We start from the raw sequence: 20,730 nt of genomic DNA, 5'->3' as shown, positions 1-20,730 counted from the left end.
AATCAAACGGTGACCTCCTGCTTCATAGGTCGACGCTCAACCACTGAGCCACACCGGCCGGGCATGGCGTCTTCTATTTAGTACACACGCTGGATTCTTGGGCTTCCACGGGTGTTCCCCCAGCACTTCAAACCACAGATCTGCCACTGGAGGAGTTCCGATAACGTGGGAGCAGGTCTTCCAATTTCCCGGTTGGCATGTGTTTTGCAAAACGGACCTCTATGCCTGCGCTTGGGAAGTTTTCCATTGAGTCCGAGCCTTTTGAACTGGGGCCCCCTGCAGAATTCAGTGCTCTCGGGGAGGAGGAGTATGAAACACGTCTGTAGTCTAGGGACACATGTATACGTTGGCTTCTCTTTTGAGCCCAAACTCTCTTCCGAGGGTGGTGATGGGAGACCGCCTTCCTCATCACATGCAAACTTCCTTTTGCCAAGCGATGGGCAGACGTACTTTGGCTGGGAGTCTGCTTTTTATGTTCTAGGAGAAAAGCCCTGTTATAAACCATATAAGCGGGAATGTGTGTTCAATTACATTGTATTTAATGAAGCATCGTCAGCACATCTGTCTCTCTGGATAGACCAGTGGTCGGCAAACTGCGGCTCGCGAGCCACACATGGCTCTTAGGCCCCTTGAAGAGCCACATGTTGGCTCTTCCACAGAATACCGACTTCTGCGCCTGGGCCACGAAGTTTCAATCGCACTGTACGTACGCGCCCGCACGTGGTATTTTGTGGAAGAGCCACACTCAAGGGGCCAAAGAGCCGCATGTGGCTCGCGAGCCACTGTTCTTGGTGAATGAGACCTGTTTCATAATCATCTGAGTCTTCAGGTCCAGCTCTTTGGACATGGAAAGCAAGAAGCAGCGAAACAATGCACAGGTAGTCATTTGGGGGGGTTGCTCATGATGTCACCCCATTTCTTGACACCGCAGGGGGAGTTTAATTGCTTAGGGAGCAACGGTAGGCTTCTCAAATGCAATTTCTTCTTGCCTTTGTCTTCACTCTATTCCCCTTACTCCAGCTTCCTGGCATTTTTGAAAGGAAGTGAGCAATTTCTCTTAAGGATTGGCCTTTTATATAACTGCTTCAGCAACAAAACACCTTTTATTCTGGCACAAACAGTCCATTTCCCACGAGGGAGTCTTGCCTTCTCTTAGCCAACACCTTCAATATGGCAGCTTCTTCCGCCACCGTCCCTTCACACAAGTGTGCCAAACTTTCCTGCCACCGACCTGGCAACATTTATTGACGGAAATAGTGGCAGGTTTAATCAAAGCCTTGCCAGTACCTCCTGGTGGCAGAATTGTAATCTTGCATTATCTGGCATTCCTCTGACCATTTCCCAAAGGGGACAAAAAGGGACTTTTCTTCTTCTTCTCCTTTTTAATGCATTTATATTGATTTCAGAGAGGATGGGAGAGGGGGAGAGAGAAACACCAATGATGACAGAGAATCATGGGTCAGCTGCCTCCTGGACACCCCTTTCTGGGGATCGAGCCCACAACCCAGGCATGTGCCCTGACTGGGAATGGAACCGTGACCTCCTGGTCCACAGGTTGATGCTTAACCACTGAGCCACACCAGCCGGGCAGTTTTCTTTTTCTTGAAAGAACAACTCTCCATGGACAGAAAGAAGGTTCACACCTCTGGGACCTTTCAAACTAGGAAGTTTAAATCTGTATAATTGTTCGACTATCTTTCTGCAGCCCAACCAAACTGCCTCAAAGATGTCCAGATGACGAGATGCGTTCGCACAGTGTTGGTTTGGAGCAATGCTTGGAATTTGAGCTATCGGAAAGAAGTGGCCCTAATGCTTGTGTGTTCCTTCTGAATCCAGCCCTGTACATGTGTGATATCACTTAGTACTCACCGACGTGTGTATTTAATTTATTATTAATGATTGCCCTGGTAGGAAGCTGTCATTGACCTGAATTTACAGAGGAGGAAACTGAGGCAATCGTGTTTACAGAGCTAGAGAAAGACCATCTTTTCTCTCATTCCCTCAAGCAAAACAAGTGTGGTCCACTCACCAGGAGCCCCAGGAAACTGTGGGTGATAGTGTCAAGTTCAACAAGGTGATATCCTATATAATAAAAGAGTAGTATGCAAATTGTCCCCTCAACCGGAGTAATTCCAGGAGTTTGACCAGGGGGCAGGCCGGGCAGGCGGGGGGAGGGAGGGAGGCCCTGGCCAGCAGCCGGCAGCCGCTAGGGACCCTACTGGTGCACTCAACATCATCTTAACCCAGTGGTCGGCAAACTGCAGCTCGCGAGCTACATGTGGCTCCTTGGCCCCTTGAGTGTGGCTCTTCCACGAAATACTGACTTCTGCGCATGGGCCACGAAGTTTCAATCGCACTGTACATGCGCGCCCGCATGTGGTATTTTGTGGAAGAGCCACACTCAAGGGGCCAAAGAGCCGCATGGGGCTCGCGAGCCGCCGTTTGCCGACCACTGTCTTAACCCAACACACAATAGGATCTTCCTGATCCTTTTGGATCCCCCTCATTGGTATGACTATCCCCCCATTTTCCTCCCATTCTAGACCACAAGCCCCTCAGAGATAACAGCCATGTGTCCCCAGCTCACAACTGAGGATCAACAAATGCTTGTTGAATCAATGAACTTAGTCCAAAGATCTACCAAGAATGATTATCAATTGCTATTTAAGATCTATAATACAAAGAAATTGAGCTAGTTTTGGTGTTACGGGCCCCATACATAATTTGCAGGCCCATCATTTTCCAAAATTGTTTGCAAGTTAGCAATTAAACGATGTCATGCAAATCTTCATAGCATTGCTCTCAGGCCACTGAGCTGTTCTCAAACCTGAGTGACTGATCGCTTATGGCAGCGGTTCTCAACCTGTGGGTCGCGACCCCTTTGGGTGTCGAACGACCCTTTCACAGGGGTGGCCTAAGACCATCGGAAAACACATATATAATTACATATTGTTTTTGTGATGAATCACTATGCTTTATGTTCAATTTGTAACCATGAAAATACATCCTACATGTCAGATATTTACATGATGATTCATAACAGTAGCAAAATGACAGTTATGAAGCAGCAACAAAAATAATTTTATGGTTGGGGGTCACCACAACATGAGGAACTGTATTAAAGGGTCGCGGCATTGGGAAGGTTGAGAACCACTGGCTTATGGGAAACGAAGTTAAATTCCTTTGAAGGCCACACCCCTGACTTGACAGTGAATCATGTTTCTGTTTATTTAAACGAAAGCCAAGTCCTATCTGTTGTTGTTTGTTGAAGCAGTTGTGCGCGATCCCTGCTGTGCACATGGGAAGTCTAGGTTGCTAGTTCCCAGGCAGGGTTTGGCAGCCAGCACAGAGAATGGCTTTGGCAGACTTAGCGTAATTGACTTAAACTTGAGCACTGGCCGTCCCTCACACAGAAATTCCCAAAGCTGCTCTTAACGGGCCTCACAAATCTAATAGTAAAAGGATTTGCTGATGAGAAACATCTGCCGAAGGGCCCCGGGAAGATTCCGTAGAAAGTTATACTCTCCGTGCTGCAGCCTTATATGGAATTTCCCCACCGATCTTTATCTCGGGGAAGCCCCTCCAATCATTCCCACCCAGGTTCCCCAGGAGCTTTTCACACACTTCCCCTCCTCAGCGGGACCCCTGACAGTGTGTTCGTGTTGGGAAGGACAGAGAAGCTGTGGAATTAATCACTGAATTAACCCATCACTGCCCTCGGACCCGGAGCTCTGGGTGTCTTTAGGGGTGAATGTCGAAAATGCCAAAAGGAGCCCTGGCCAGTTTGGCTCAGTGGATGGAGCGTCGGCCTGCAGACTGAGGGGCCCCAGGTTCGATTCCGGTCAAGGGCATGTACCTTGGTTGCGGGCACATCCCCAGTAGGGGATGTGCAGGAGGCAGCTAATTGATGTTTCTCTCTCATCGATGTTTCTAACTCTCTATCTCTCTCCCTCCCTCTCTGTAAAAAAATCAATAAAATATATTTTTTTAAAAAAGAAAATGCCAAAAGGAGAAGATTTATTTATTGTAAGACTATCTCAATACATACAAAATATAGTTAAAGCAGTATGAATGTAGCACGTTCGATAATTTTACGATTTCTCTGATTTGTATAGGAAAGGGATTTTGGAATGAAAGGAACTCAGCTCGCTACTCTCCCAGAAGCATATCCAGCCCAACCCATGACCACACAGATTGGCACTCAAGGACATCCACAAGGTCAGCCAGTTTGGCTCAGTGGGTAGAGTGTCGGCCTGTGGACTGAAGGGTCCCGGATTCGATTCCAGTCAAGGGCATATGCCCAGGTTGCAGGCTCGATCCCCAGAGGGAGGCGTGTGGGAGGTGGCCAATCAGTGGTTCTCTCATCATTGATGTTTCTGTCTCTCTCTCTCCTTCTCCCTCTCCCTTTCTCTTGGAACTCAATCAACACTAATAAAAGAGAAAAATGGTAATTGGCGTACGACGATACCCTTTTCATTGGCTAATCAGGGCTATATGCAAATTAACTGCCAACTAAGATTGGCAGTTAACTGCCAACAAGATGGCGGTTAATTTGCATATGTAGGCACAATGCAGGGAGGCGAAAGGGAAAGCAGGAAGAAGCCCCCTGCCACTGACAGTGATTGGAAACCCCAGGGCCGCCTTTGCCCTGCCCCCCAGCTATGATCGGAGAATCAGGTGCCTTTTCCGCCCTGGCCAGTGATAGCAGGAAGTAGGGGTGGAGCCAGCAATGGGAGCTGGGCACGGTCGAAGCTGGCAGTCCCAGGAGCTAGGGGTCCCTTGCCTGGGCCTAAAGCGAAGCCCATGATCGTGGGGCCGCTGCAGCTGCGGGTCCCCGCTGCCCGGGCCGGACGCCTCAGCCAGAGGCGTCAGGCCTGGGCAAGGGGCCGATCCTGCGATTGGAGGGTGATGGGGGTCAATGCCTGAGGGCTCCCAGTATGTGAGAGGGGGCAGGCTGGGCTGAGGGACACTCCCACACACACACACACACACACACACACACACACACACACCCAGTGCACGAATTTCGTGCACCGGGCCCCTAGTCTATAATAATAAAAGGGTAATATGCTAATTAGACCAGACATCTTCCGGATGTCATTCCGGATGTCCTTCCTGACCAAGTCGGGGCCAGAGGGAAGCTAGCCAGGGTCCCAGCTGCCTGTCAGAGGCTGGAGGAGGGAAGCCCGGGTCCCGGGTGCCAGAGGGAAGCTGGTGCCAGCAGCAGGGGGAAGGAAGGCCTACTCTTGCACAAATTTTTGTGCACCGGGGCCTCTAGTAAAAATATATGAAAAAAAAAAAAAGCCATCCCAGAGCTGGGCAGAAAGAAACACGAACAAGCCCTCAATGAATGTTCAATTCAAATATCTGATTGACATTTAGGATCCACATGTCCTAGCTGAGATGGAGGATTTCGATGGCACAAGGAATGAAGATTGAGGAACTCTCCAGGAAGGAAGACGGATTATGCTGTTCAGGGAGCCGGAGTCCTCTTTCGGGCGCCTACCGAGGGAGCCTGTGTTAGGCTCCATTTGCAAAAGCAACTTCTACAGCCCTGCTCTGTTGGTAGGAAGAATCGCATTTTAATGTGCGCTTAGGCATGCGGTGTTGCTGGGAGAAGGTGTGTGTGTGTGTGTGGGAGGGCGCTTCGGGGTGGGAGGGATGAGTCTGATTTCAGGAGGCTCTCCTGCTTTTCAACACCAAGAAGCCAAAACAGTCAACTGGATGAATCCCTCTGCTGATCAGCCAAGAAAAGCAACAAGGCGTTTTCCTCTCCCCCAAGCAGGGGACACTTTTGCCATGAATTATTTAAGAAATGCTTTCCTTCCGTACCCTGAGCAGATGCTCCAATTCCTGTTCAAAATTGACAGTTTCCTTTTAAAGACTCGATGAAGCACATGGAGATTAAGGACCATGGAAGCTCATGCATACATTTTCCATCAGGTGGCTCTTCGTCTTGAATGCCAGGGGGCATGGCACCGTGTTTAATAAGTTATGGCGATCAGGTATTGGATGGCATCCAATAAACATTCTCAAAGCTACATTTTATAACTTCATCTCGATTACCCATAAAAACATGAAATGTATGAAAATACAGATTTTCAGAACCACCCAACCAGTGTGGCTCCATGGTTGAGCGTCGACCTATGAACCAGGAGGTCACGGTTTGATTCCCAGTTGCGGGCTTGATCCCCAGTGCGGGGCATGCAGGAGGCAGCCGATCAGGGATTCCCTCTCGTCCCTGATGCTTCTATCTCTCTCTCCCTTCCTCTCTGAAATCAATAAAAATATATTTAAAAAAATTTCCCAGCACCATTTCATCATCCTTTATTATCTAAGCAGTTCCGGTTGTGGTTGGATGTTGGAAAATGTAAGCGTTCCACTGGCTAAGGAATCCGGGTCCACACTCAGGCCCAATTCCTGATCGTTCCTGGCCTCGGAATGCTGACCTGTTGCTCTGAGGTCAGCGAGTTGACAGGACAAAGGGAAGCAGGCAGAAAGAACCGAGCCCTCTACAAAGTCATGGCCCCAATTCCTGGTATTGCTCGTTGGCTTGGCGAGGGGGAATTTGTTCCACGCCTTGAATTTGTAATAGAAATCCCTGGGGTCAAACGTAGGCATGCAAAACTCAGATTCCCTTGATGAGAGTTGCTTCATAAGGTCTTGGCACCCACTCATCCTCTCCCCCCCCTCACCCCCCCATCCAGGGATCGGGTGATTATCTTGGTTCCTGGTGGGTGGTTTCTCGCTGCCAAATTACTCTCCTGAGAGTACAACTCCATCAGGTTTTCATAGCTCATGGTTTGGAGTTTTGGGACTAATTGATTTAGATTTGTTTTATGTAGAAACGATTGTTCTCATCACTGAAGGACCACCGTAGCCTGGAAACTTCTCCCATGGAAACCAACCTCTGTTTTCTCGAAAGATCACTTCTTGAGTGCAGGGAGCATGTCTGTTTGACATGTGTTACGTGGGTCCTCCAAGACCAAGCAGTGCCTGCCACACAAGAGCTCAACAAGGGTCCCTTGGACTGAATCCTGTACATGTGCCCTCGCTTCCGGTGGATTCTATACGTGGGAAGCCGTCTGCACGTCACAGAATAAAGAGTAGAAATGATGGTCTGGCAACCATTGTTCAAGTTCTGCCTTTGCTGCTTATGATCGATGTGATCTTGAGCAAATCACAAAATCCACCCAAGCTTCCTCTTTTTCTTTTTGTTACTATATTTTTTATTGATTTCAGAGACAAAGGGAGAGGGAGAGAGAGAGAGAAACATCAATGATGAGAGAGAATCATGGATCGGCTGCCTCCTGCATGCCCCACACTGGGGATTGAGCCTGAAACCCAGGCATGTGCCCTGACTGGGAAATGAACAGTGACCTCCTGGTTCATAAGTTGACGCTCAACCACTGAGCCATGCCTGCTGGGCTAAACTTCACCTTTTCCACCAATAAAATGAGAGCATTAGAAGCTACTGGTACTGAAGGTACAGAATTATCATGATGTTCAAGGGCGGGGGGGGGGGTGGTAAATCTACATGTAAAAAAACGCATCCCTTAGAAACATACTGCACGATAGAAATCTAAAGTATAATTAGGATTACATATTAGAGTGGGAACACAGTGGGTCTCAGTTTTTTGTCTGAGTCTCTGTCTAGTACCACCATGGCCTCTGAGATCCTGCCCGAGAATGTTGCCTTCCGAGATCGCCAGTTTCCTGTCGGGCATGAACACTCAAAGCCCAATAGGGTTATCTCGGTCACTCTGACCCATGATGGAGGTCATTGCCTCTGCAGGAATTCAGGAAATGACTGTGGAGAGAGAGTACATTTAAGTCTGGTCTGGAAGGATGAGTAAGATTTCTCTGGGCAGAGAAGGAAGAGTGGCCTAGAAGACACAGGAGCAGCAGCCCGGCGGCGACAATGACGGGACTCAGCTGTAGCTGTCCACACAACTAGACGCAGAGGATGGATGTAGTCAGGTGATTCAGCCTCAGATTTAACCGAGTTGTACTGAGCACCTCTCCCTGACGAAAGCCCGAAGCTCTCAGGTGCATGACCTGATGGAACCCTCCAGCAACGCCAGCACAGGTGTCAGGACACCTCTGACACAGATGTGGGTGCGCCTGCGGACGACCACAGAACCACACAGGCCAAGCTAGAGAGGGAAGGAAGTCGCTTGGAGCAAAACACACGCCTGGGTCCACATCTGGCCTAATTCTCAACTGTTGGTGGTGGAAACCATGTTCAGTGAGAGAGGCTAAGTGATTTACCCAGTGGAACCAAGTGGCTCTGTGATAGACTGGGATTCAGATGTGGGTTTTCCGGATGTAAGTCTGGCGCCTTTCGATTTCCTCTATGATTTCCTTCCTTCCTTCCTTCCTGCCTTCCTCCCTCCCTCCCTCCCTCCCCTCCTTCCTTCCCTCTTTCCTTCCTCCCCTCTTTCCCTCTTTCTTCCCTCCCTCCCTCCCTTCTTTCTTTCCTTCCTTCCTTCCTTCCTTCCTTCCTTCCCTTCCCTTCCCTCCCCCATTTTCCTCCCTCCCTCCCTTCCTTCCTTTCCTTCCTTCCTCCCTCCCTTTCCTTTCCTTTCCTTTCCTTTCCTTTCCTTTCGTTTCCTTTCCTTTCCTTTCCTTTCCTTTCCTTTCCTTTCCTTTCCTTTCCTTTCCTTTCCTTTCCTTTCCTTCGCTTTCCTTCCCTTCGCTTTCCTTCCCTTCCCTTCCCTTTCCCTTCCCTTCCCTTTCCCTTCCCTTCCCTTCCCCTTTCCCTTCCCTTCCCTTCCCTTCCCTTCCCTTCCCTTCCCTTCCCTTCCCTTCCCTTCCTTTCCTTTCCTTTCCTCCTTTCCTTCCTTCCTTCCTTTTCTTATTTTAGGACACTATGTTTTGCTCTCTGTGAAGCCCTTTGACTGAAGAAATAGAGACCTAAGTCACTACCCTGCCATCCAGAATTGCGGACACGAGAGGTGTGGACACTGATGAGCAATGCCATTGCTTTCTTTATTCCAGAACTACACCGCACTAACTGCAGAGCGAGTCTGTGCGCACACCAGCTCCTGTCGGGGTGGCAGGCCTGCTGGGACCCAGCTCCCCCGCTCCAGGTGGGTGACAGTCTGCGAGCCCCTCTTTTGTGCTCTGTGCAAACAGCTTGAGATAACACTTCAAGTCACAGTCGTATTTTTTTAGCCAGAGGTAAGTGCCATAAACCTGAAAATTCAACTTAATGTTTCTCCATGGGCTTATTCCAATTTAGAAAAAAAAGTTTCTGAGTGCTAACCATCTTTACAAGCATTGCACTATGAATCACGTTTGTAATTTTTTCTATGGGGGCAACATGACTCTATTAGATTAGAGGCCCAGTGCATGAAATTCGTGCACTGGGGGGAGGGGAGGGGGGAGGCCTCAGCCTGGCCTGCGCCCTCTCGGAGTCTGGGACCCCTCGGGGGATGTCCGCCTGCCGGCTTAGGCCTGATCCCTCTGGGGCTTTCGCAGCCCGGGACCCCTCGCACCTTACTGCCTGTCTACAGCAGAGGCGAGAGGGGCTCCTGCCACCATCACTGCGCTTGCCAGCCATGAGCCCGGCTTCTGGCTGAGCAGTGCTCCCCGTGTGGGAGTGCACTGATGGCCAGGGGGCAGCTCCTGCATTGAGCATCTGCCCCCTGGTGATCAGTGTGCATCATAGCGACCGGTCATTCCACCATTCGGTCTATTTGCATGTTAGGGTTTTATTATATAGGATGGTCCCCAAATCATATTTAAGAGCAGAAAACACAATTTTGTTTTTTGTGGGGATTTTTGTTTTTTGTTTTTAATTCTCATCCAAGGAGGATATTTTTCCACTGATTTTTAGAAAGATTAGAAGAGAGAGAGAAAGACAGAGAGAACTATTGATGTGAGAGAAACACATTGGCTGGTTGCCTCCTGTAAGACCAGAGGCGCGGGCTGGGGAAGAGCCTGCAAATGACATACATACCCTTGACCGGAATCAAACCCGGGACCCTTTGGTCCACAGGCCAACGCTCTATTCACTGAGCCAAACCGGCTAGGGTAGGCGGAAACACAATTTTGGATGTGATTTTAATCTGATGCATGTGGGAGAAAGATCTCACAGGGACCCCTTCGTCCCCTCCTTTACTGATTATTTTGCCTGGAATCCTGGACGGGGCGGGTCATTCTCTTGCTGCACCGCCCAGTCTCCCATGCTCTCCTGTCTTTACAGTTGCCGAAGCTCGCCTGTTGCTATTCGGTGTGGCTCGACCCTCTGGCCAGCAATGACTCCCGGGGGTCATTTCTGTGGGGATGGAAGAAAGGAGGCCAGTGTGAACGACAAAACAGCTGCAGACCACCAAACCAGTCCCCTGCCAATGGACGGAGGCAGATCTAACAAAAAAAATTGCTCTGAAGGCACGGCGTTAAAGGGAAAATGCATCAGAAGAGATTTCTCAAGTGATCGAATGCACTGCCTAATAACTTTAAATAGTCCATTGAGCCTCCCGGAATTTTTTTTGTTTTGTTCTTCTTCGGGAATAATCTGCTTACATCGTTAAGACCTCAGCTAATTGCCAGTAACGCAAATTGCCAGATGTTGTAACCCCCAGTGTCTCCCTCAAAAACCACCAAACGCATTGAAAGAGAAAGGTCATTGTCCCTCCCTGGCTAGCAAGCTATTCCTGCGAGTCCCCGCAAATGACAGGAAAACACCTCCCAGCCGCCCCAGGAACCTAGGCCCGCCCCTCCCAAGGGTCCCTGGTTCACTTTGTGATTTTCTAATAATGCACTTATGTGTAAGCTAATCATGGGAACAGAGGGAAAATGAAGAGACTTTTTATATTAAAAAAAAAAAGAGAGGGAAAAAGCAGAATGAATTAGGGCAATTGAGGTCGCTCTGTTCCATTTTTTGCTGGGAGGATTTGAGTCCTCCTTGTTACCTTATCGCTTATTACACAATTTCCGATAAATTGAGACGCCAGTCCATTCTTATTGTCCCGCGCTCGCCTATTGAACGTACATACATAGAATTCATTTCGGATTTAAACACTATCTTAATTATACATGGAATAAAATGGACAACCTATCAGGGTCTCTAAATTGCATTCTAACAAATAGTTTTATTTTATTTTATTTTTTAAATCACATTTCGACTGATGACATATTTGGTATAATGATGTTCAGGGAATATTCCTTTTTTCACGCAGTGCCTTAATTATGCCAGAGTATCTCCCATTCGACAGCTAACAGTCGTGTTTCTTTTTTTTTTTGTTTCTGACTTACAAGTTTGAAAACTTGAACCCTATGTCATGCCTCATACTATTTTTCATGAGGTTCTGCCTAAATAACCTGATTAGGAAGTCTCCCTATTTTGAAATCACTTATAAATGCTAAACGTGTGACATAGGACAATGATATTACATATAACTTCTCATTTTCTTTAAAAGTAATGAGAGTGTCTGTATTTAGAAACATAGGGAGAAACTTTTCCAGCAAAAGCCACAAAACAAATTGGAAAACAATGCAAGAATATTCAAATTGTGCTTTAAATGAAATATACAGTCAATAAAATATCAAAAGTACTTAAAAAAACATAGGTATGTGAACCTAAAAAGTTTAGTCTTATATTTATATGTATTTGCCACAAACTGAAAATTGCTGTAAAGAAAAGTTATGTACATGATAAAGCTGTAGTTTTATAGCCCTTGCAAGAATAATCTGAATTAATGAATCATACAAGTCCTAGTCATCATAATATGATACTGTGTATTTTATACAAACATTCATTCATATTAACATATTTTAAAATACTAAAGAAAAACCACATTTAGAAAAACTGCTATTCGAAATTGCAGACAATATATGATTTTGCAATTAAACATGTATACTAATAATCGGTATTTGCTGGAGAATTTCCTAACTTCACATGACTGAAATGTAGTTTTACATATCAAATAAGTAACCATTTCAGGGACAACAGGGGAAGCAAAATCATTAGCACTTTAATGTTCATTGATTATTAATGTGTTAGGTTTACCAAGCCGCCTCATTGACTTGCTAGCTCTTGCTCTATTTCTGCATCTTACTCCAAGACGATGCTATGTCTATAGAACCACACACACATAAGTTTGGATTTTTTTGTTTTCTTATTTTTAAGGTTTCTACGCAGCATCTACCAAGTGAACCTGGCCAGCTGGTCCTTCAGAACTGAGCCCTGGTGTCTTTTGAAGTTGGCACGTCTAAAGAAAGCGTTTGTCCCCAAAGAACTTGGGGCCACCCTGCTGTCCACTTCTTTTTTTCCTGAACAATAATACGAAAGCGGGACCATTTCTCTCTCTCTTTTGCTATAAGTAGGGGGTACGTCAACGCACGCACACACACACACACACACACACACACACACAAGTTTTAAGCATCCCCCCCAATTTAAATGATTTGCTATCACAGTCCCTGCATCTTTTATCTCTCCAATAATTTCAACTCCGTTAATGTGTGCATGTCCTCCCTTCTTATCAGCCCCTGGGCAGCATTAGTGATTCCTAGCCGCCATCAAGGTGATAATAAACTCATTCACAAGACGAACAAACACGGGGGGCGGGGGGGGGGGGGAGAGGGGGGCCCTAGTTATTCACCAGGCAAATCCACCGCAAGGCTGGGCTGTGGAACCAGGGAGAATGGAGATGGTGTTGATTGATAAATTGACAGGTTAATTTACAAGTGGATAATAGGAGTGAGACCCGGAGGGAGAGAGGGAGAGAGAGGGAGTCTAGCGTGGTTGCACTGCCCTCTGTCTTATGCCCGGGAATCTGCAGGGCTGAGGCTGTGGGATCCAAGGCGCACACACATTCTTCATCACTTAAAGACAAAGGACTCCATTTACTGCTGTGCGATGGCTTTGTCGCCTTGGTCCCCCCCGCACAATTGACCCTCAGTGGGTCAGACACAGGGCCGCGTCGCAACCGTGTCTTAGAAGCGCCACTTAGAACACGGTTCGGACTAAGTTGTTGCGTCTGTTTCAAAAAAGAAACAGCGCTGTTTTCAAGACGCTGTTTCAACCAACAGTCATTGTCGTTGGCTTGTCGCTGGTCCAAACGTCTTCTTTCAAGTTCACAGGCTTTTCGTGGGGACGTGATGAAACCCGTCGTTGTATAGTCTTTGCAAGGATCCTCTGAATTAATTAATAAGATAAGTCTTAATCATCACGACACTTGTGTGTGTTATAAAAACATTGATTCGTGTTAATAGGATATCTTAAAATACTAAAGAAGAAGCAATCTAGGTATACATCTTTGCCAGCCCCCATCCCAAATATCTTTAATTTTTTTTTTTTAAATCTTTGGTGTTAAATGCAGCGGGTGCAGCTGTTTGCAAGACAGGAGGAAACAAATGGTATGAATCTCCGATGAACTCTTCGCCTCACCCCCTTCTCTCCGAGTTTGATGATGGCAATACTTGAAATTTACATACTTGAAATTTAAAAAAATACATCCACAAAGTCCTTGGGGGGAAAAATATATAAAGCATTCGTCCAGGTGTTTATTTTTCTCTGGCAAGGAAACATTTTATTTCACAGGCCTGCCTCTCACGGTGCTGGCTCTGCAGAAACAGGCTAGCACAGTAACAGACCTCGGAGATGAAAAAGAATCCAGTTGGCTGTGCAAGTCCATCAGACAAGGAACTCGTCCTAAATGGTCAGGGTAGTGCCTCTCTAGTGGCCCTGATGGGACTGGGAGATTGCAATGACAGCAAACCCGCAACTACTGCCACTTTCGTCTTTGAAAACGAGCTGCTTGGAGACGGTTCATGTCACGGGCTGTGCGTCCCAGGCCCTGCGGTTCGGTCCCCACTTCCCAGCGCCTATAATCTTGGGGCTGAGATCCTGACCCTTTTTCTCTCCGTCTCGCCACATGGTGAGCGAACTCCCTTCTCAGATCCCAGATCCGAAAGCTCCCTCCAGGCTTCCCAACAACATTAACCACTCGGTAGGTTTGCACGACTAGCTCAACACATTTCGAAAGGAAATTCCAAACGGCACGTCTCGCGGTTTCTGTAATTCATTACCAAACGCCAACACTAATATTATTTTCAGCAGACTGCCTCCTATTAATCAAGGTATTACAATGAACTATTAAAACGATGCCTTCGGTTGAATAAAACGATAAAGCCCAGGGAGAAATATGCGATCAAGAATGAATGTCAGAAAATAAAAACAAACAACTTCGCATGCCTGGAATTTTATGGGTCACAAGGTTAAAAATCTCCCCTTAAAGGGTGAATAATATCCTTTGCAAAGAAAATGCATTTCTGTGTGAATAGGACGTTGAATAGCCTTTACTGCTTTGTTCAAACACGGACAATCATCTTTGCAATCTTTTTTGGCAAGTGGTGTACTTTTTCAAAAAAGGCTCATAAAAGATTACACTATGTCTATCTTGAAGGTGGCTAATTTTTTAAATGTGGTAGCTTTGTCAGAAAGGTATATCATGCAAAAAAAAGTGTTTCAGTAATTTTAAAACTCTGTCGCATACAAAGTAAAATTGAATGCTTCAGAATAAAACAAGGCATTTTATTTTCTGAGGACGACTTCAACTTTGCACTTTATCCGAGCTTTCCATTTAGAGACTTAGCGACATGGAAAATGGGATGTAAAACAGAGAAATAATTGGTGGGCAGTTTACAGAAACACGGGGGCTTTTATACCTTCTTTCTACAGGGACTCTAAAGCGTTCAAAATTCAGTGTAATATTCATTGTCTCCTCTCTCTAAATTCCAATGGCAAGAACTAGCAGAGTTATAGAGACATAACCTCCAGGATGTTATACTTTTAGAACTTAAAATCCATAAGCTAACTTCCAAAAAAAAAATCGAATAGTTTTTGAAACCCATGTATCCATATCCCTTTTAATCAGAAACATGCTGATACGGGGGAGATTAAAAACCCCAGTGCAGGGGTGGGCAGGCACTAGCCATTTGACGTGTTTATAATCGAAGAGAAGGCACATTCCCGCTGTGCAAACCCAGGCGAGGTTTTTCCACCTTCTCCTCCTGCAGGTACCAACCCCAATCCTGACGCCAAGCAACACAGCAGCGAAGAGATGGGATTTCATATCCCACCCAGCTCCTGAGTTAAGCCGGTGACAAGTAGGTTTGGAAGCGAGCCGATTAAGACTCATTGATTTCCGGCGCCGCTTTCTTCTTATTTCAGATGTCACATCAAGGCTTGGAAATGAGATGAATGTGAGAAGGGCCCGGTGATCCCTGCTCTTCCGGAGGAGTCTTCAAAGCCGCTGGCTGTGCACGGAGCCTGCTCTGCCCGCAGGACAGTTTGGGGGAACTCAGCTCCCCCGTGTCATTCTCTCACTGCGATGCCTGGTTCTCAAGAAGGTCCCCGTTGAACTGAAGTCTGGCAATTCTCAAAAAGTTAAACATTACGGGGGGTTCGGGGGGGGGGACCTTAAATCATCTTTTCTCCCCCTTTCACTTCAAAGTCCCTTGAAAGGAACACGCCAGTCCGATTCTGGGAAACACGTTTTATGAAGGAAGTCACGCATGATCCCGGGGTGACACGCAAGCTCTGCGCTTTGAAGAGTCTGTGATGATACATGGAAATCAAGGCTGGAGATGGAAGGTGCGTCACTTATGTCTCTTTTCTCTCGCGGTCTTTCCCCTGGAAATTTTTTTTTTTCCACACTGTAAAGCAGACACTCGTCTAATTGGCAACAAAGATCAGAGTGCTGATTAGGCCTAAATTACACCTGACAGACATTTTTACAAAGGCTTTATTTTATGTAAAATATAATATGTCATCACGGCTCTTCAGTTTGAATAGGTAGATTATTCACTTGGTGTGTATCGTACTTAAAAAAGGATTTCAGCCCTGGCTGGTGTGGCTCAGTGGACAGAGCATCAGCCTGCAGACCAATGGGTCCCGGGTTCGATTCCGGTCAAGGGCATGTACCTCGGTTGCAGGCTCCTCCCCGGCCCAGGCCCTGGTTGGGGCTCGTGCAGGAGGCAACCAATCGATGTGTTTCTCTCACATCGATGTTTCTCTCTGACTTTCCCTCTCTCTTCCACTCTTTCTAAAAACCCATGCAAAAATATCCCCGGGTGAGGATTTAAAAAAAAGGATTTCAGAACAGGTATAAAACATTTAAAAATAAATTTTAAAAAGTCCTAATAGCCATTTGGTCCAGGAAAACACAAATTTTAACAAGTGACCAAAAGAGTTGAAATAGAATAAATGCAGTGGATAAATATCAACAAGTTTAAACCTGGCCCGACCGGCGTGGCTCAGTGGTTGAGTGTGTCCCCCCTATGAACCAGGAGGTCACGGTTCGATTGCCAGTCAGGGCACATGCCCGGGGTTGCGGGATCGATCCCCAGTGTGGGGCGTGCAGGAGGCAGCCGATCGATGGTTCTCTCTCATCATTGGTGTTTCTCTCTCTCTTTCTCTCTCCTTTTCCCTTCCTCTCTGAAATCAATAAAACTATATATATTTTTTTAAAAAAAGTTTAAACCTGAAAATATTTAGGAAAAAAACATTTTAGGGTTAAAAGGTGGCTTCTTTCTTTTTTGTTTCATATCCTTACCGGAGGATATATTTATTGATTTGAGAGAGAGAGAGAGGAAGGGAGAGAGAAAGAAACATCGATTGGTTGCCTCCCACACGTGCCCCAACCTGGAATCAAACCCACGACCTTTTGGTGCCCAAGGCAACGTCCAACTAACGGAGCCACACCGCAGGCCAGGGTGAGGAAATACAGAAAGATGTCCCCTCTCTCTATTCCACGGAAAGACAAGTTCCAAACAGACTCAGCAAGTTCAAGAGGGAAGCCGGGTCGTGGCGCTCAGTTCTGCAGCCGCGGATCCAGGGCCCCCGGACAGGCCTTGCGGATCTCACCTGCAGAATCTCAGTCCACCATCCGTGGCCTGGAGCCTGGGGCAGGAGGACAGGACCGCGGCTGCCTCGCCAGCCTGCCTTGAGAGACTCCCTTTCCCCGCATTTACAATCGCTTTCCGGCCTGTGGAGCCATCCAGGCTAGAGGAAATTTTATTGGAGCTCATGGGGAGAGCGCACTTGCTAAGCTGTAATTTCCTAGGATTCGAAATATGGCTCCTGTAGGCCACCCGCCTGGGATCGCTCAGAAAAAACACAAAACAAGACGGGGCTGATCTCCCAATCTTGGCTGCATACCCAGCCATTTTTAACTCAAAGCCCTCTTAGTATATTTCCCTTGAATGTGGCCACGCTTGTGGTGTGGGCAGTCTGGGGCGGCGGCATATTGTATTTGAAATATTGAATTAATTTGTATAAGAAAACGTAATGTATTAATATGAGTGAACATTTACAAAAGTAGGATTGAGCCTGACCCACATAGCTCAGTGGTTGAGCATTGACCTATGAATCAGGAGGTCACGGTTGGACTCCCGGTCAAGGGCACATGCCCGGGTTGCGGGCTCGATCCCCAGCGTGGGGCGTGCGAGGGGCAGCCATTCAATGATTCTCCCTCATCACTGATGTATCTATCTCTTTCTCCCTCTCCCTTCCTCTCTGAAATCAATAAAAAAATGTTTTTGAAAAAGTAGGATTGAGGTTAAAACGCTGTAGCAGAGAACAAATAAAACAAGGAACTTAGAGAGCATAACCAACAGCAAAAAAATCATATAAATGTAAAGTTTTTAATATGGGTGATTCTGTAGTCCTGTCTTCTCCCCAGTCTTTACGGAGGAGAAAGCTAAGACCTAGAAAGATCAAATAAAGTCCCAAGTGCTCATGGGTATTTCATCCCAAAACAATGGCCAGGATCCATGTCTTGGGGGTCTCGGACTGGCTTGGTTCCCATGTCAGCATGAGGGGGACAGTTCTTGTAGCTGGACAACTATAGTGGCTAGTGAGCAAGGGAAGTCACTTGGCCACCAAGCCTCAGTTTTTGCATCTCGAAAATGGGCACAATGGCACTGTCTTCTATTTCTAAACATGGAGAACAAGGTTTTAGAGTTTTAAGTGAACACTGAATTAATGGGGGGGAAACAAGAGAGTCGATGTGGTATCGTTTATGATAAATGTGGACTCTTTCATCCAGCAGTGGAGCCATTCAAGGGGGAAGGCAGCCTGACCATGGCCATGACCATCCTAAGAGCAACCCTATGCATAATGATGGGGTAACAATGGCCTGCTGTCTCTCCTATGAATGTGGGCGTGCACGCACACACACCCACATACGCACACACACCCATGAGTATGTGGATTCTTTCTCAGAAAAATCATCCTGTCATGTAACTATTTTGAGGATTTTTTTAAATTGATTTCAGAGAGAAGGGAGAGAAAGAGAGAGAGAGAAACATCAATGATGAGAGAGAATCATCAATTGGCTGCCTCTTGCATGCCCACTTACTGGGGATCAAGCCCATGACCCAGGCATGTGCCCTGACCAGGAATCGAACCGTGACCTCCTGGTTCATAGGTCGACGCTCAACCACTGAGCCACGCTGGTCGGGCACTGTTTTGAATTTTATTAAGTAGACCAGATTTAGGGTCAGCTTTAGCTCAAGCGGTTACTTTGGTTTCTGCTCATTGCGGACACATAACCCTGCCTTAAATAGACCAGATTTAAAGACATATCTCCTTGGGAAAGAAATTAATTTATATTTTCAATCTGAACGCCTGATTTCTAGTGATCCCCAAACCTCTCCTTGGTGAATTTGTATGATGTTTGACTCTATCCAGAGACTCAGGCAGTGTGTGTGTGTGTGTGTGTGTGTGTGTGAGTGAATGTGTGTGTGAGTGTATGAATGTGTGTGTGTGAGTGTATGAATGTGAGTGTGTGTGTGAGTGTATGAGTGTGAGTGTGTGTGTGAGTGTGAGTGAATGTGTGTGAGTGTGTGTTTGGGGTAGGAGGGTGGCTAGGATGGCCATCAGGCATTTGAGGAGGAGCCAGCGAGGGAGTGGAGCACAATGAGAGGAGGCGTAGGGAGTCTGCCCCCACCCCCACTCCCTTCTCCATGATAAAGTCAGGGCAGGGGGCAGGAAACAGTTCCCATGTCTTGAATCCGTGTGTTTTTGTGTTCGAGATAAGCATTCCCTAGCATATCACGTTTCTCTATTTGTTGTGGCTGCTAGGAAACTCAGAACGATGTTTTGTGCCCATTTGCTATATTTCCCCCCCTCAGGCAGCCCTTGATAAATGATGATGGGCATTTTGAAGGATTTTAATGTTTACATGGGTAATTTTTTTTATATCCCCAGGTCTCTGGGGGAAGGAAGTGATATGACTGAAGGAATATTTGAATAAATGAGCCTCAAAATATCCACTAAAACCATCCAAGAAGTGAGTTGGGAAACTGACAGTATTTTTAAGCCACCTCTTCCTGGGGATAGGTAGCTCACGAATCCATAAAGTATAAATGTCACGTTATGCTTAATCATAATCTATAATAATAAAAGCATAATATGCTAATTAGACCGGACGTCCTTCCAGACGACCTTCCTGACGAAGCCAGGGCTGCATGGAAAGCCCACGTCCCAGGTCCTGGGTGCCTGCCGGTGGTCGGAGGAAAGCCTGGGTCCCGGGTGCCAGGGGGAAGCCGGTGCCAGCAGCCAGGTGAAGGAAGGCCTACTCTTGCATGAATTTTGTGCATCGGGCCTCTAGTGATAATAATAATACAGACCCATAGTACAAAACCTCAGCACAGAGAGAACCCCAACAAGAATGGTTATCTTTTCATAATCTATAGATAATAAATATAAATAATTATAGGTAAGTGTGTGTATGAGTGTGTATGTCCAACCTATATTCTGGCAAATTTGAAATCATAATATGGTATTCTTTTATAACCTATTTTTCCCAAATAATAATTATTTTGACTATTGTCTACATCATTATGTATTCTCACAACATTCTTTTCCAAAGACTCTCACAAAGGAATTCACATCACTGCTGGTAAGAGTTCACATCGTGCATTTAGATGTTTATTTACACACTGCACCATAATCCATGCAATCTTGCATAAATCCCCCCATTAATTAAGTTCACAGGCTTTTATGGAGGGGACTAGAGGCCCGGTGCATGGATTTGTGCACTGGTGGGGTCCCTTGCACCTGTGCATGATCAGGGCTGGGGAGGGACCGTGGGAGGGCTCCAGGGCATGTCCGGCCTGTCTCACCCCATGCCCATCGGCCAGACCTCAGCAACAAGCTAACCTACCAGTTGGAGTGTGTGCCCCCTGGTGGTCAGCGCACATCATAGCTACCGGTCAAACGGCCGAACGGTCGCTTAGGCTTCTGTATATATAGATTATTTCTCTTTTCCAACAAAATCTGAAAAGATCTTGAATATGGAACATGCCTTCTTATACGAAAATTATGTCAACAACTTCAAACTCAGTTAGCGACATTCCTCCTCCTTAGCAGACATTACTGTCATGCCTTTGGCCATGGGGACCCTGAGACAAGAGCTGGGCTTTCCTCCAAGCTCTCCTGCTATATCGCAAGGAACTCAGGCTCAGAGATGACAAACCATGGAGCCGAGCGGTAGTCTAACCCCACTTCCCCTCTGCCTGCCGCTGCCAGTTCCGGAAGGTTGTCATACAAAGCAATGGGATCTGCCCAGTCTCCCCTTCCACTCAAGACATGCAAACCTCTCAAGGGCCATGCAGGTCCCTGGGCAGGTGGGCCCTTTTTCCACTTTACTATCAGTTACCTTACGAGCTCAGGTCTCCTTCTACTGGCCTTCCTACCCTTTCTAGAAACCT

The sequence above is a fragment of the Myotis daubentonii genome, chromosome 21 (assembly GCF_963259705.1).
Source record: "Myotis daubentonii chromosome 21, mMyoDau2.1, whole genome shotgun sequence".
In the NCBI taxonomy this organism is placed as follows: Eukaryota; Metazoa; Chordata; class Mammalia; order Chiroptera; family Vespertilionidae; genus Myotis; species Myotis daubentonii.
This window is presented reverse-complemented; position numbering follows the sequence as displayed.